Here is a 12994-nt window from a genome sequence, read left to right on the forward strand (position 1 = left end):
CGGCTCAAACTCCGCCGGCAGCTGTGGAAGGTGATGGTGTCGGGCCCCTCTGTCGCTCCCCCTTCCCACCTGCCTCATATCCGACACGGAGCCAGGTGGAGGCAGGGCCAGAGGAGAGAGTGCTGGACGCCGCCCCCGGGCGTGGGTCTCTCGGTGGTTCCCATCTTCGTCCAGCGTGGCTAGTCCATTGAGTGCCCAGCCCCCAGCCCCCAGGAGAGACCAGAAATACCCTGCAGCGTTGGGGGGGAGGCTGCCCGGAACGTGTGTGTGCAGAGCTGGGGGCTAAGCACCTGGCTGGTGGGGAAGGAGGGTTCTGGAAGGCTTCCTAGAGGCGGTGACATTGGGCCAGAACTTCCGATAGGGAAGCGCATGTGGCAGGACACAGAGGAGATGTGATTGATCCTGCCTGTGAGGGGCCTAACGGGGTCGGAGCTTCGTGTGTGGTCTGGGCCTGGGGGTCGGGGTCGGTGGGGGGGGGGGGGAGAGGGCCTGGATCTTGAAGTTGGGAGTGTCAGATTAGATTGCTTTCAAAAGAAGAAAATGCAGGGGCGAATCCACTTACGGTTAGCTATCACACAAGAGGAAGAGGGAGGGAGAGAGGAGAGGAAACGGGGGAGGGGGCAGAACTGAAAGGCTTCAAGGGACGGGCACATTGCACCGGCTGGGGAGAGAGACGCAGTGCATCCTTAGGACGCCCTCCACCTTTGGCCAGAGCGCGTCCCCTGACACCGTCCCTGAGCGGGGCCAAAGGTCTGTCTTCGGTAGGGAGTGTCCGCACTCGAGTCAACGCAGGGTCAACGCGGGGCACTGCCACCCCCCGCCCCCCACCCCGGGACGAACGGAAGGGTTCGCAGGGCACAGACGGCCACACGTGCAGCCAAGTCATCCTCCCGCCACGTCGTAATTCAACCACCCTGGCTTCACGCACCCACGCCCACCTCCGGGCCGCGTACAGCCTGCTCACGCGATGTGCCGTGTAGATATGCATCTAGCGTTTACAGGTCAAACATCACTAATCGAAGCAGTCTTAGCAGTGCCGGAGCATATCACGTATTCTCATATTCAGGGGCTTTTAAAATAACTCGGACTGTAGACTCAAAGGACCGTGAGTACACCTCGGGAACACGTGAGCTCTTAGGGTCACAGGCCCCGTGACCGCTTGCCCGGCGCACAAGAGTTGTTACTTGTGTTCCGTGGAAACTAAAGTCCATGGCTCCAAAGAGTCTAAAACCTGCGGGAAGCCCGCTTCGGACTGTGAGGGTCGGATCGTCGCCATCAAGGCTCAGGCCCCAGGAACAGCCCCGGCGACCCGCGGGGAAGGCTTTTGGAGGCGGCGGTGACGCCATCACCATGGGACGCGGTCGACTGGCTGGCCTGAGCCGGTCAGTTCCCTACCGACCAGATCGGAGTGACCGCCCACGCCCGGCTGAAACACCGACCGTCCGGCCCCGCGTCTGAGGCCACCACCGCCTTGCGTGCGAGTCATTTAATACCAAGGCTTTCTTTGCTTGAATTATCGCTGGTAACCAAACCCCGTGCTCTAAAAGCCTCAGAAGGCCAAGGTCCCTGACAAATGGAAATCGTCCCAAACCTCGACAGTCCTGTTTTACGAGCGTGTGAGCAGAACCTTCCGGAACATGAAGGGACATTTCAGGAGCACGGTGTCTCATCAATCCCATGGGAACGTCCCCAGGGAAAACCTCAAGGTCACCAACAGCCTTGAGAGTCCAGTGAAGAATCACGAAGACGCCTCGCCTTCCCCTCATCACCACATGGGGGCAGCTTCCTAAACCTTGGAAGAGGCCGGGCTTCGTTTACTTAGGCTGATTTGGGAAAGGAATTTGTACCCTTGCCATGGGGATGCGCATGGTCCAGTTTGGGTGAGGCAGCTCCCAGCTGACACGGATCTCTCCCTCTGCTGCAGTGTGGAGCGGTGTGGATGGCCGCACACCAGCTCGGCCGCCCCGTCCATCCTCGCTAATGGAGCACGTCCGCCTCTCACGCCAACCCTGCCCAGGGCCCGGGGAAGAGCCACCGCTGCCCTCACATGGTTAGACGCCACCCTTAGAACTCCTGGAAGCTCCAAGGGATGAGAACACCGAAGTCCGATTTCTCCCATCCCCTCAGTTTTCGCAGATTTCGTTAGTTTTTTGGCGTCTGTGCAAAGTGGGCTGGGGGCGCTTACATCACCCTAGCTGGGGCATTGGAGGGGCCGCATCACAGAGACCTAAGGTCCGTGCCGGCTGGGTTAGCATTCTGCATGGTGACGTTCTATTTGGACATTTCAAAAGTACTTTTGAAAACTGCGATTTAGGAAAATAAAAGATATTTCATTCCTGGGTACAAAGTGATCTGCAAATGGCTGGCCCCTGTACAATGCTCTGTCCCCAATGTCAGCTCCTAGGAAAATGGGTGGGACATCTGAGTGTCGATGTTGGAGCAAAGGCACCCACAGATGTGTGTGCCCGTGAGCACACACATGTGAGGGAATGTTCACAGACAGAAACTAAGCACTAAGCTGAACTTGAATCTCAGATCCAAATATGAAGACCAAAAATATAAAACTTTCAAAAGAAAACATAGGAGCAAACCTTTTCAACTTCAGGGCAGGCTAAGATGTCTTTGATGGAATGCTAAACTCATGACCATAAAATAGAAAATGGATGAACTGGACCTCATCAAAATTTAAAGCTATTGCTCTTAAAAACATCAAGAAAATGAAAAGACAAGCTACAGAATGGGGAAACTATTTGCAATTCATGTGTCTGGCAAAAGAATTATACCCAGAATATGTAAGAAGACAAATAATAAAAAAAGCAAACGCAAAAGATTTAGACAGACACTTCCAAAGAAGACAGACACATGGCCAGCAAGCACACGAAAAGGTACTCGCCGTTCTTAGCCGTCGGTGAAGTACAGATGAAACCAGAATGAGATGCCGCTGCGCAGGGAACGGCCGAAATTAAAGGCGAACAATTCCAAATGCTGAGAAGGATACGGAACGACCAGAACTCCTACCCGCGGCTGGCGGGGAGGCAAGATGGTTTTGGAAAGCAGGTTGGCACTCCCTTATAAAGGTGAACATGCACTCACCTGGTGACCGAGCAGCCCACATCCCACTCCACGGGATTTTCCTCGGAGACGTGGAAACGTGTGTCTGCCGAAGGACCTGTACGTGGACGTGCGCGGTGACTTTACTTGTAATAATCGAAAGTGGGAAACAGCCCAAACATCCATCGACAGGCGAATAAACCATTGCGGTATATTCTATAGAATTCCATTGATACGAAATGGTTTTTCAAAAAGAAAAAAGACAAAACCGGGCTGTGGAGACAAAGAGTAGGTCACGGTTACCGGGGCTTGGGGTAGCAGAGATTCTGAAGTGGCGCAAGGGAGCCCTTTGGGGAGGGTAGAAACACCGTGTATTTGATCGCACTGGCGGCGACAGTAATGTGGTGACAAATGTCTCGTGAGAAGTCACCCAACCGCGGGCTTCGATGGGCGCATTGTACATAACGATGCGAACAGACACCGCTGAACTTTACACTTAAAAATGGTTAAGATGATAAAGCTTTTTGGTTCTTGACCACACGATTTTCGAGCAATGCGCATATAGAGCATATGCATTTTACTGTATATAAATTAAAGCCGAATAAAGGTGATTTAACGAGTAAAGCTCTGTATCACTTAGATCTCTTCTAGCTCCTGGAAATTTCAACAAATACTCAAAACCACCTTCCCTCACCATTATCAAAAATTCTTCGCTTTTCCACCTGACCGCAGTTCTAACGAAATGAAATTCATCTGTGCTAACAAGTCTTGCTTTGGAGGATGGATCTTTAATCTTTCATGTGCCCAGGCCCTGTTGGCAGCCTGCAAACCCTATAGAATCCTCCAAATGACATTTTTTTAAAAATGAAGTAAAACCCACAAGGTCTCAAAAGAAACCAGTTATATTAAAATGTAGTTGCCAAATATTTAAAAAATATTTTTGCAATATAGCAATATATGTGTGTCTATGGCCACGCCACCCTGAACAAGCCCGAATCCGTCTGATCTCAGAAGCTAAGCAGGGTCGGGCCTGGTTAATACTTGGATGAGAGACCACCTAGGAAGACCAGGTGCTGTAGGCGTAAAAAATTAAAAATAAAAAATAAATAAGGGATTGTAAACTGACAAGGTCATTGCAATCTGTGAGGTCAACCAAGGGTTACCTCGCCTAAAAAAAAATGACTAATAAAAAATTTTTAAAAAGAAATGTATGTGCTTCGTTGCTACCATACTAAACATTAAGACCTAGACAGTCCAAGAATTACCATCCTTCCAAAAGATGGGACTAAACGATATTTCAAAATCCATAGCAACGGCACCTGCCATCTCTGCTGGTGACTAAGCCCCCTGTGGTCTCTTACTCATTTATGATCAAAAGTCACGCTGCATTCAGTTAGAGGTCCGTGAAAATGAAGAGGTAATTTTCCACCCGACATTACGGACGGACAGACTTTTGTCTGCGGAACTAGTTTGAGAATCCTTAGTGTAGTGATCTTCTCACTTACACCTTGGTGGGAAATTTTTAAAGGGGCTTCCTCCGGTTCCCCCTGAGATGATGTCCTCACCTGCGGGAAGGTGGAGAAGGGAGCTTGGAGTACAGGTTGGGGACGGGGTGGGTGGAGGTGGCGGGGAACTCAGAGCCTGAGGGCCTGGGAAATGGATGCAGAAGGGGAGGGGAGCAAGGGAACGGGAAGTGTCACCTTGGAGTGTCATGGGGGGCGGGGCTGACCTCTCTCCTGCTTTAAGTAGCTCTTCAGATGTGGAGGGCCAAAGGCGGGACATTTCATGGGTTCCCCCAACCCATAAACACTAACGGGAGAGCTGGAGGGAGACGCATGGGCAGAGTTCGGAGTGGGCCTGGGCTCACGTCCAGGCTTTAGGCGGCCACTATGGGTGAGTGGCCTGGCTCTCCCGGGGTCAGGCTGGACACGGGGCAGACCCTCCCTCCGGCTCCTCACACGGCTCCAGCGCCCCGAGACAGGCTGCGTGGTCATGGCAGCGCCTGTCCCCAGAGCCCACCGCACAGCTGTCCCACTGCAGGGACAGGGAACCTCCCCTCCCAGGGCCCTTAATTTTGCCTCCAGGGTGCTTTGCTCTCTGCCCTGTGAAAATCCCAAAGAAAAAGAATTACAAAGAGGCGGTTTACCTGCCGGAAACTCTCACGGTAAATCCGGAACTGGGGCCCGGAGAGGGGAGGAGGCCTGGCTTAGATGGACCAGGACGCAGGTGAAGGGGCTGGAACCAGCTCCGGATCCAGCCTCACCTGCTCTTCTCTCTCCTCAGCTGGCTCGTGAAGGAGGGGCAGAATTGTAGGCGGGCGTCCAGGTGGTCTGCCTCGTACACACACAGGTAGTTAGAGGCCTTGGACCTCAGACATCATCCAGCGTACATTTATAGACGGGGAAAAATGTCCCAGAGAGGGGAAGGGGCGCTTGCCAGCACCCCCAGCTGCAGGCGGGAAAAGCATCCTTTGGCCCTAGCTTAGCGGTTCCCAAACCCGACCACAGATGGGGATCACCTGGGCTGACCCCTGAACACACACCAACCCAAACGCCGCACGATCAGAGCCTGTGCCAAGGGGCCCGGCATCTGCACTGTCAGAGAAGCGAGACGGGGAGCCCCAGCGTGAGACCAGGCTTGGGGGCATGGCACTGAGCCGTCCCCAACCGCGTGTGCCTTGGGAAGAGGCTGGCCTGGGCCCCCTGAGCCTGTGCTGGGCTCCAGCCGGGGGCGGACGGGAGGGGAAGAGGACAAGGACAGGGGTCCCCCTCGGGGGAGAAGAGTCAGCCCAAAGGGGGTGTCGGTTCAAGAAAAAACATAAGCCTTGATCCAGTCCTTTCCTTTACTTGCTGAATCTAAATCTGGGGGGAGGAGCGGCCTTGAGGGGGGTGGGGAGGACTTCGTGACTCACACCTGACCTTCGACTCTCTGGTTCTCTCCATCGGTATCTTAAGAAGGGCAGGGGCTCCTCTGACTCGTGTCTGTGTGCCGAGTGCTCCACGCAGAGCCAGGTACACAGCAGGCACTAAATAAATGCTTCTGCGATTGAATTCCCGTGATTGGCCACACCGTGTGAGGGGCGCTTCCATGACATTTCTCTGTCGCCGCTTGAGTTTCTGCAGACATCAGGAGTTGCCGAGAACGCCGCCTCCCAAGTCAGAATGCTCACCAGGACACATGCCGTCTGCGGTTTCCAGCACCCCAGTTGTCGCCCTATAATAATGAGCTCAGGGAGCAAACGATCCTCTCTCGGAAACGCAGGCGCAGCCTCTCGGGGCCACTTCCCTGTTGACCGTGACCTGGGAGCACTGGCCAGTGGGGTCTTCAGCCCGGCGAGACCCAGTGACAGACATGGAATAAGGCCAAGACACCCCTGGGTCCCGGGGATCCCCTCCCCCGCCCCCGACACACGTGCGAATTGCAGCATGTTTATTGGCAGCGCCGGGCACCCTTTGAGCCATCAAAGAAAAACGTAGCGATCCTTCTGTTTGACATTTTCCTCTGTTTATCTCATTAAAAAAAAAAAAAAAATAGCCGTGCAGTGCAGAAGCTCGCTCCCGGTCTCATTAGGTGCCTCCTCATAATCGCAGGGTTTTAAACAAGCTCGAGGCAGAGCCTCTCATGGAAATTAAACGCAGAGAGAAGGAGAGCAAGGGAGATGTGTAGGCGCTGGGCAACTGCGTGCCCGAGTCTCTGGCGGTGGGATCAGGCACACGGAGGAGCAGATGGGGTCTGAACTGAACGGGAGTTGGAAATGCAGCGCAGCGCCAGCAAAGCCGGCCCCGAGAACGGTCCTGGACAAGCCACCAGCTCCCTGGCCGGGCCGCGATTCGTTTGGTGATTTAACGCGAGAACCGGTTCGCTCCCGCTGCCGGCAGCACTCAGCTGGACCTCCGCTCTCCCGTCTCGGTTGGGAGAGGGTGCTGGCACCTGCTGCCATGTCACCGGACAGCGTCCGGGGGACAGTCAGCCTCCACGTTCCCTCCCTGCCTCTCCAGCCGGCTCCACTGGCTTCAATCCAGCCAGCTGCAAGCCTTCCTGCGGGGGAGGCGGAGGGGGTGACGGGGGTTCCTGACTCTGCTCTCACACGGCAGGTGCCAGATGTTACTTTTTAATCTGGACTCTTGCTCAGCAAATCCTCCAGCGTGGGCGAGCAGAACAGTCACGGCTTTGGGAACTAGAATGACCCGGGACAGAATCCATTCATTGCTGTCTTCATGATCTTGACCTCCAAGGGCCACCATCAGGGAAGTGGCGATAAGGGTACCTAAGCCATTAGGGGCCTTGAGTGAGCTCCCTCCGGACAGCGCCGGCACCCAGTAGGCACTCCGCTGACATCCCTTCCTGGCTCGACCTCCGCTTTTATTGTGAGAATTCATCACGTTCTCTGGAGCGACGGGCAGGCAGACTCTTTAGGGGTGTTCAGAGTTTCGAGCTCCCAGGGCGGCACCTCCACAAGAGATAGTGGGGGTCAGTGAGAGGGCCCCCATTGCTCTGAGTCTCCTGTGACCTTGGCCGTGTCCCCAGTCCTTCAGGATCTATGCCTCCCGGGTTGTTGGGGACCTGGACAGGCTATCCCAGGACTGACCTGCTAGGTGATGAGACCGTGATGAGTCCTGGGTGGTTACAGTTTGAGAACAAGCGTATAAACTCGTAAAAGGGACCAACCCAAAATGGAAAGAGGCAGCCCCAGAAACCCAGAGACGAGAAAAGGTCTCAAGGACTTTTACTGGGGACTCTATGTGGGCCGGCAGCATCACGTTCGTGCAGGTGGACGTGGTGCAGGGGAGGGAGGGGCAGCTTCAGAGCCAGAAGAATCCTGCTGACGTGTACCTGCTGCGTGACTTCGGGCAGCCTCCTCACCTGACAGTGGGAAACAGATCGTGATAACGGATGTAAATGTTCTTTATAGATTGCAGAGCACAGGTCCACATGTTGGTTGTTCCTGTGATTCTTCACTCCAGCCCCAAGGATGCTCGGCTCAACACTGAGCACTGGTCGGCAGTTAACTTACAGTCCCCGTAGAAGGGAAGCTAGCCAGGCAGTCACCGAAAGCCCATTATACTCAAGCAGCACTTGAAGCAATTCGCCTTTATAAAATGATGTTTCATGCAGCATGGGGTCTACAGAAAAACGACTCCCTAAACATGTCCACGTTCTAATCCCAGAACCCGTGACTGTGACGAAAGGAACTTTACAGACACAACGGAGCTAAGGATCCTAAGACAGGGACGTTCTCCTGCATTGTCTAAGTGAGACCGATGTAACCACAGGGTCCTTAAATGACGGAAGGCGGAGGCGGGAGAGTCGGAGAAGGGGTGACGGTGGAAGCAGGGGTCAGGGTCAGGGTCGGACTGGAAGATGCCGTGTCAGGCTCTGGGCTGGAGGGCGGGGCCAGGAGCCAAGCACGCAGGGAGCCCCTAGAGGCTGCAGAAGGCAAGGGCGTGGATTCTCCTCCAGAGACTCCAGAAGGGACAGAATCCTGCTGACACCTCGATGTTAGCCCACTCAGGACTTGCCAACGACAGAACTGTGAGGTAATAAATCTGTTACTTTAAGCCACCCAATCCGTGTCATTTGTTACAGCAGCAGCAGCAGGAAATTAATTTCACAGTTAAATGAAGCTCCTGCAATTTGCGTACAAAACTCCAGCAGCCGAGGCTCGCACCGGGAGAAACGTGGTTTAGCAGCTGATGACTAAACGCCTGTGACGTGACTGTGGTCCCCAGGGCAGCTGCGGTGTGGCGTTTTTTATGAGATGCATCGTGACTGGAACGGGAGAGGGGATGGCCCACGTTCACTGTGGTCTTGGGGTCGCACAGAAATAGGGGTCCGGTTTGGGGCTTAGGGACAGCATTACAGAATGGCCCATCTCCTAGGAGTGATGGGAAACCAGTAACTCTCATAGCTTGCTGGTGACAGCATGTCCCTTCTCATCGGATGGCAATTTGGCGAAGTGTATGACAATTTGAGATGCGCATAGTTTTGATCTAGCAGCTGCATTATTATAAATTTATCACACAGAAAATCTATACAAAGATATATATGAGGCAAGGGCGTTAATGACTGCTTTCTTTATAGCTGCAAAAGATTGACAACTACCTATGTTGTGGTGTGATAAAATTTGAGACCCACCAAGCCAATTGAGATTAATTATGAGCCTTTATTAGCTAGTGGGCGACTGACCCTTCCCACAAGAGAATCAGCCCTGAGCCTCTGGAAGGAATAGCTTAAAAAGCCCCCAAACCCCCTGTAGCAAGCAAGCAGGTTTACAGAAGCAGAGGCTGGCCATTAACACAGGATAACGACACCCTTAACATTAGCATATCTTTGCGGGGAATATCTCCTAGAACTACACCCTGTTTCACATTAAACAATGGAAGCAGAAGTTGGTCATTTGAAAATTTTCTACCCTTAACACCTATTATTTATCAACCGGGGACTGGCCACATACGGTGACGTAGTCACAGGTTTATTAAACTGCACATGTAGCTTTTAAAAGAATCAGGTGGCACTCGAGATGCTGAGGTCGAATTATCTCCTGAATGTATCCTTACGTTTAAAAAAAGCGAAGTGCGGGATAGCGTATGTGGTATTCTTTGTCTCGAAATCGTGCAGACTTTGTAAAGGCATAAAATTCCTTTGAAAAGCTGGACAGTGGAAGCACGGTTGACGGAGGACCCGGGGGCGTGGAGGTCCGGCGGCGGCGCCGATCTGCCCTTCGGCTTACCTCTCACTTTCTCGTCCTGCGCGCCTGCATTCTGCGTAGAGAAAAGGGAGACACAAGAAGGAAACAGATCGCTGCAACCAGCTCGCGTTAGAACTGGAACGTTTGCCGTCTGCAAAGGGACGGATTGAACCGATGGAGGAGACTGGACTCGGAGTGAAGAATTAATTCCCCAGGCACGAGAGGACCAGGCTGCCCCCGTGGGGTTTGGGCTGTGGACACAGAGGCCAAGGCTGCGTGAATCTGTCTTGAGGGGCCGCAGTGGGGTCTCGAGCTTTGGATGACTGAGTAAGAGCACGAAGGTCTCACCTTGGCTCCATGTTAAAGCCGCACGGGACACTTTTCAATCCCACTGATGCCATCGCAGAGCAACTGAATCAGAATCAGGAATTCGGGCTCCATTCCTGCCTAATTCTGGCCCCCGTGGAGGTCAGAATGATGGCAGTATGCCAATCCGACCATCTCGCGACCTCCTCCAGAACCTTCCAGTGGCTTCCCATTGAGTTTAGGGCAATGAATATGTCCTCATCAAGGCCCCACGTGCCCCTGAGCTCTGCTCTCTGCCAGTCTCCCCAAACTCGCCTCTTCCCTCTCACTGCCTCTCCAGGATGGGCCCCGATCGCTGCCATCAACCTGGCTGTGCCTCTCGGCTGGCCCTGGTTATCATCGTCTACTTTGATTAAAAACACAGGTGCACATATTACTTATTTCAAGTGACGCAGGGCGGAGACAGCCAATTATCTCATTACAGAACTCATGTGCCTGGAATAATGATTGTGCCTCAGAGGAAGCCGATTTCACTCATCTGAATAAAGAAAAAGCACTTCGACTGCTGTTAAAGAAATCAGGTGCAAACACAAACGACCGTCTCGTTCGCAGGGGAGACGCCGCCGCGGGCGGCTGGCAGGTGGGACTCCCCCCGTGGGGCGACGTCGAGCCAGAGGTGGGGAGGTAGATAATGTGGAAGAAGGAGGGAGAGTTCTAGAATACCGATGAGGATCCGGGAATCATCGAGATCCAGGAGAAGGCTGAAACCGAATGAGTGAAGAGATCCCCCAGGAAGTGTGCGTTCGGTCAGAGAAACCTGGAGAACCCCAACATTTATGGGACAGGTGGAAGGAGAGAAGGATGAAGATGGAGAAGAGAGGCAACGGGTCCCAGGGACCAACCAAGGAGCGAGGAAGTTTCAAGAAAGAGAGAAAATGTGGCAGGTCAGGGTTCTCCAGGGAAATAGAACCAAAAATATTGAGAGATTTATTTTAAGGAATTAGCCCATGCGATTATGGCGGCTAGTGAGTCTGAAATTCACGGGGCTGGTGGGCCGGAGGCTCGGGAAGTCGTGAGACAGACTTTCTTGCCGGGAAACCTCAATTTTTGGTCTTAAGGCCTTCAACCGATCGGATGAGCGCCCCCTCCCACCACGAAGGGCAATCCTGCAATCTCCTTTACTTATGGTCTGGTGACTGTAGACGCCACGTCTACAGAAACCGCCCAGCAGCACTTGGCATTGGACGACTTGACGGACGCTCTCACCTGGCCAGGTGGGTACACAAAATCGACCTTTACACAACCCCGCGTCATGCGAACGGCTAGCCTCCTGCTCCTGCTCGGCCATGACAGAGTGTCATATTCGTTTCATAAAATATCGGAAAGTAGAAGGACTTGGGATCCTCTTACGGCCCTTGAATAAATCATAAAAAAGCAGAAGGAGCCGCCACTCCACCTTCTCGGGCGATTTTCAGCAACTTCCGAATCCTGCTCCACCCCCAACGTAGCCTCTGAGAGACAAGGAAACATCTTATTATTTATCCAACAGTTGTAGTTTCAAAGTGACTTTCTCCAAGACGTGTTAGCAAGCAGGCGCCTTTTCTGTGACAGTCGGGGAGCTGATAAAACGCTCCCTCCCACACCCGTCCTTAGGGAGTATTTAGCAACTAAATTGGTCCAGAGCTCTGGCTTGTTGCTTTTTCCCTCCCTTCTTTTAATGTCAACTTATTAACAGCCTGAGTGGATGTTCCTTGAGGCCTCACATCTATATCATAATGGCAGCGAGTCAGCCCTGAGACACACACACACGGCCACCTCCGAAAAATGTTCTTCATCCCAGCAGAATTCAGCTGACCGGAAACGAATCCGACTGCAGGACCCACCTGCACTGGGCAGTCACTGCTGTAGACCAGGACAGAGGGGGTGCTTTAGGGGGTCCTCTCCTGTTCACCCCTTGCCAGTACACTTGCTGCCTTTAACGCTCTCTGCAGCTCTTACTCCTTCCCCAACTTTTAAATCAGCTGTCCACAGTGACCAGCAGGGAAAATGATCCCCCGCGGGCCGCAGAGAGCCCCTCCGGCTGATGCTGACAGCCGCGGAGCAAACATCATTTACCGGCTTCTTCCTCTCAGTGCCTTCGACCCTGCTGCAATAAAATGCTTGAGATTGTTGAGATAAAGTGTGGATCGGCTAGACCAAGGGTCCCCATCCGGGGCCCAGGGCCCCTCGGGTTCTACCCGCTTGCGTGGGAAATGATGCTTCGTTTTTCACCGACTTCTAAAGTTTACAGTTATGAATGTAGGTGACACTCCGGGGTCATCTCAGCACCTGTGGCTTCGTCACCAGCGGTAATCGCAGGTGTGTCCGCATCACAGAACCGCGGTCGCGAAATCCTCAAAATGGCTTTCCGCTCGTCAGTCTCGAAACACGCGATGGGCGCCTGATCTTCCGTTTAATGCGCCAGCAATGAAGCGCGTATTTGCCCATACCCCGCACTTTTTTCTTAAAAATGCTTATAATTGCGTTCCGGTGGGATACGTTTTTGTGGCAACCCTACGTACATTGTTTCATGCGTCGAAAACCAGTTTTAAGGCATGCGTGGCAGAACTTTTGCACTAGATCAATGTTTTTCAAACCTCAGGAGTGATCCAAGTGGTCACGGGTCATAAAATCAATTTAGTTGGCTGCGACGGGCATTTGTCTGTAAGAAAAGAGAATAAAATACAAAACATCGGATTATATCACGTGTTCTATATGCATGTCACACTCATGTTAGTGTGCGATGTGTCTTAGCACGCCGCGGTTGAAATATTTGAAAGTCACGGCCCTAGAGCAAGGCTTGTAGGGACAGGGATGGTGTCTGTAATTTAGTCACTACTGCTTATCTCTCCAGTACCTAGGACAAGGCTCGGAGTTAACAGGCGCTCATCGAATATCTGTAAAAAGGAA

At 53.0% G+C, this 12994-nt stretch overlaps 1 pseudogene; it reads left to right on the top strand.

The window, feature by feature from the left end:
* Nucleotides 1–4014: 4014 nt before the first annotated feature.
* Nucleotides 4015–4133, top strand: LOC118604767 (annotated as a pseudogene).
* Nucleotides 4134–12994: the final 8861 nt, after the last annotated feature.

Source organism: Rousettus aegyptiacus, unplaced genomic scaffold, assembly GCF_014176215.1.
Source record: "Rousettus aegyptiacus isolate mRouAeg1 unplaced genomic scaffold, mRouAeg1.p scaffold_m13_p_6, whole genome shotgun sequence".
Classification (NCBI taxonomy): domain Eukaryota; kingdom Metazoa; phylum Chordata; class Mammalia; order Chiroptera; family Pteropodidae; genus Rousettus; species Rousettus aegyptiacus.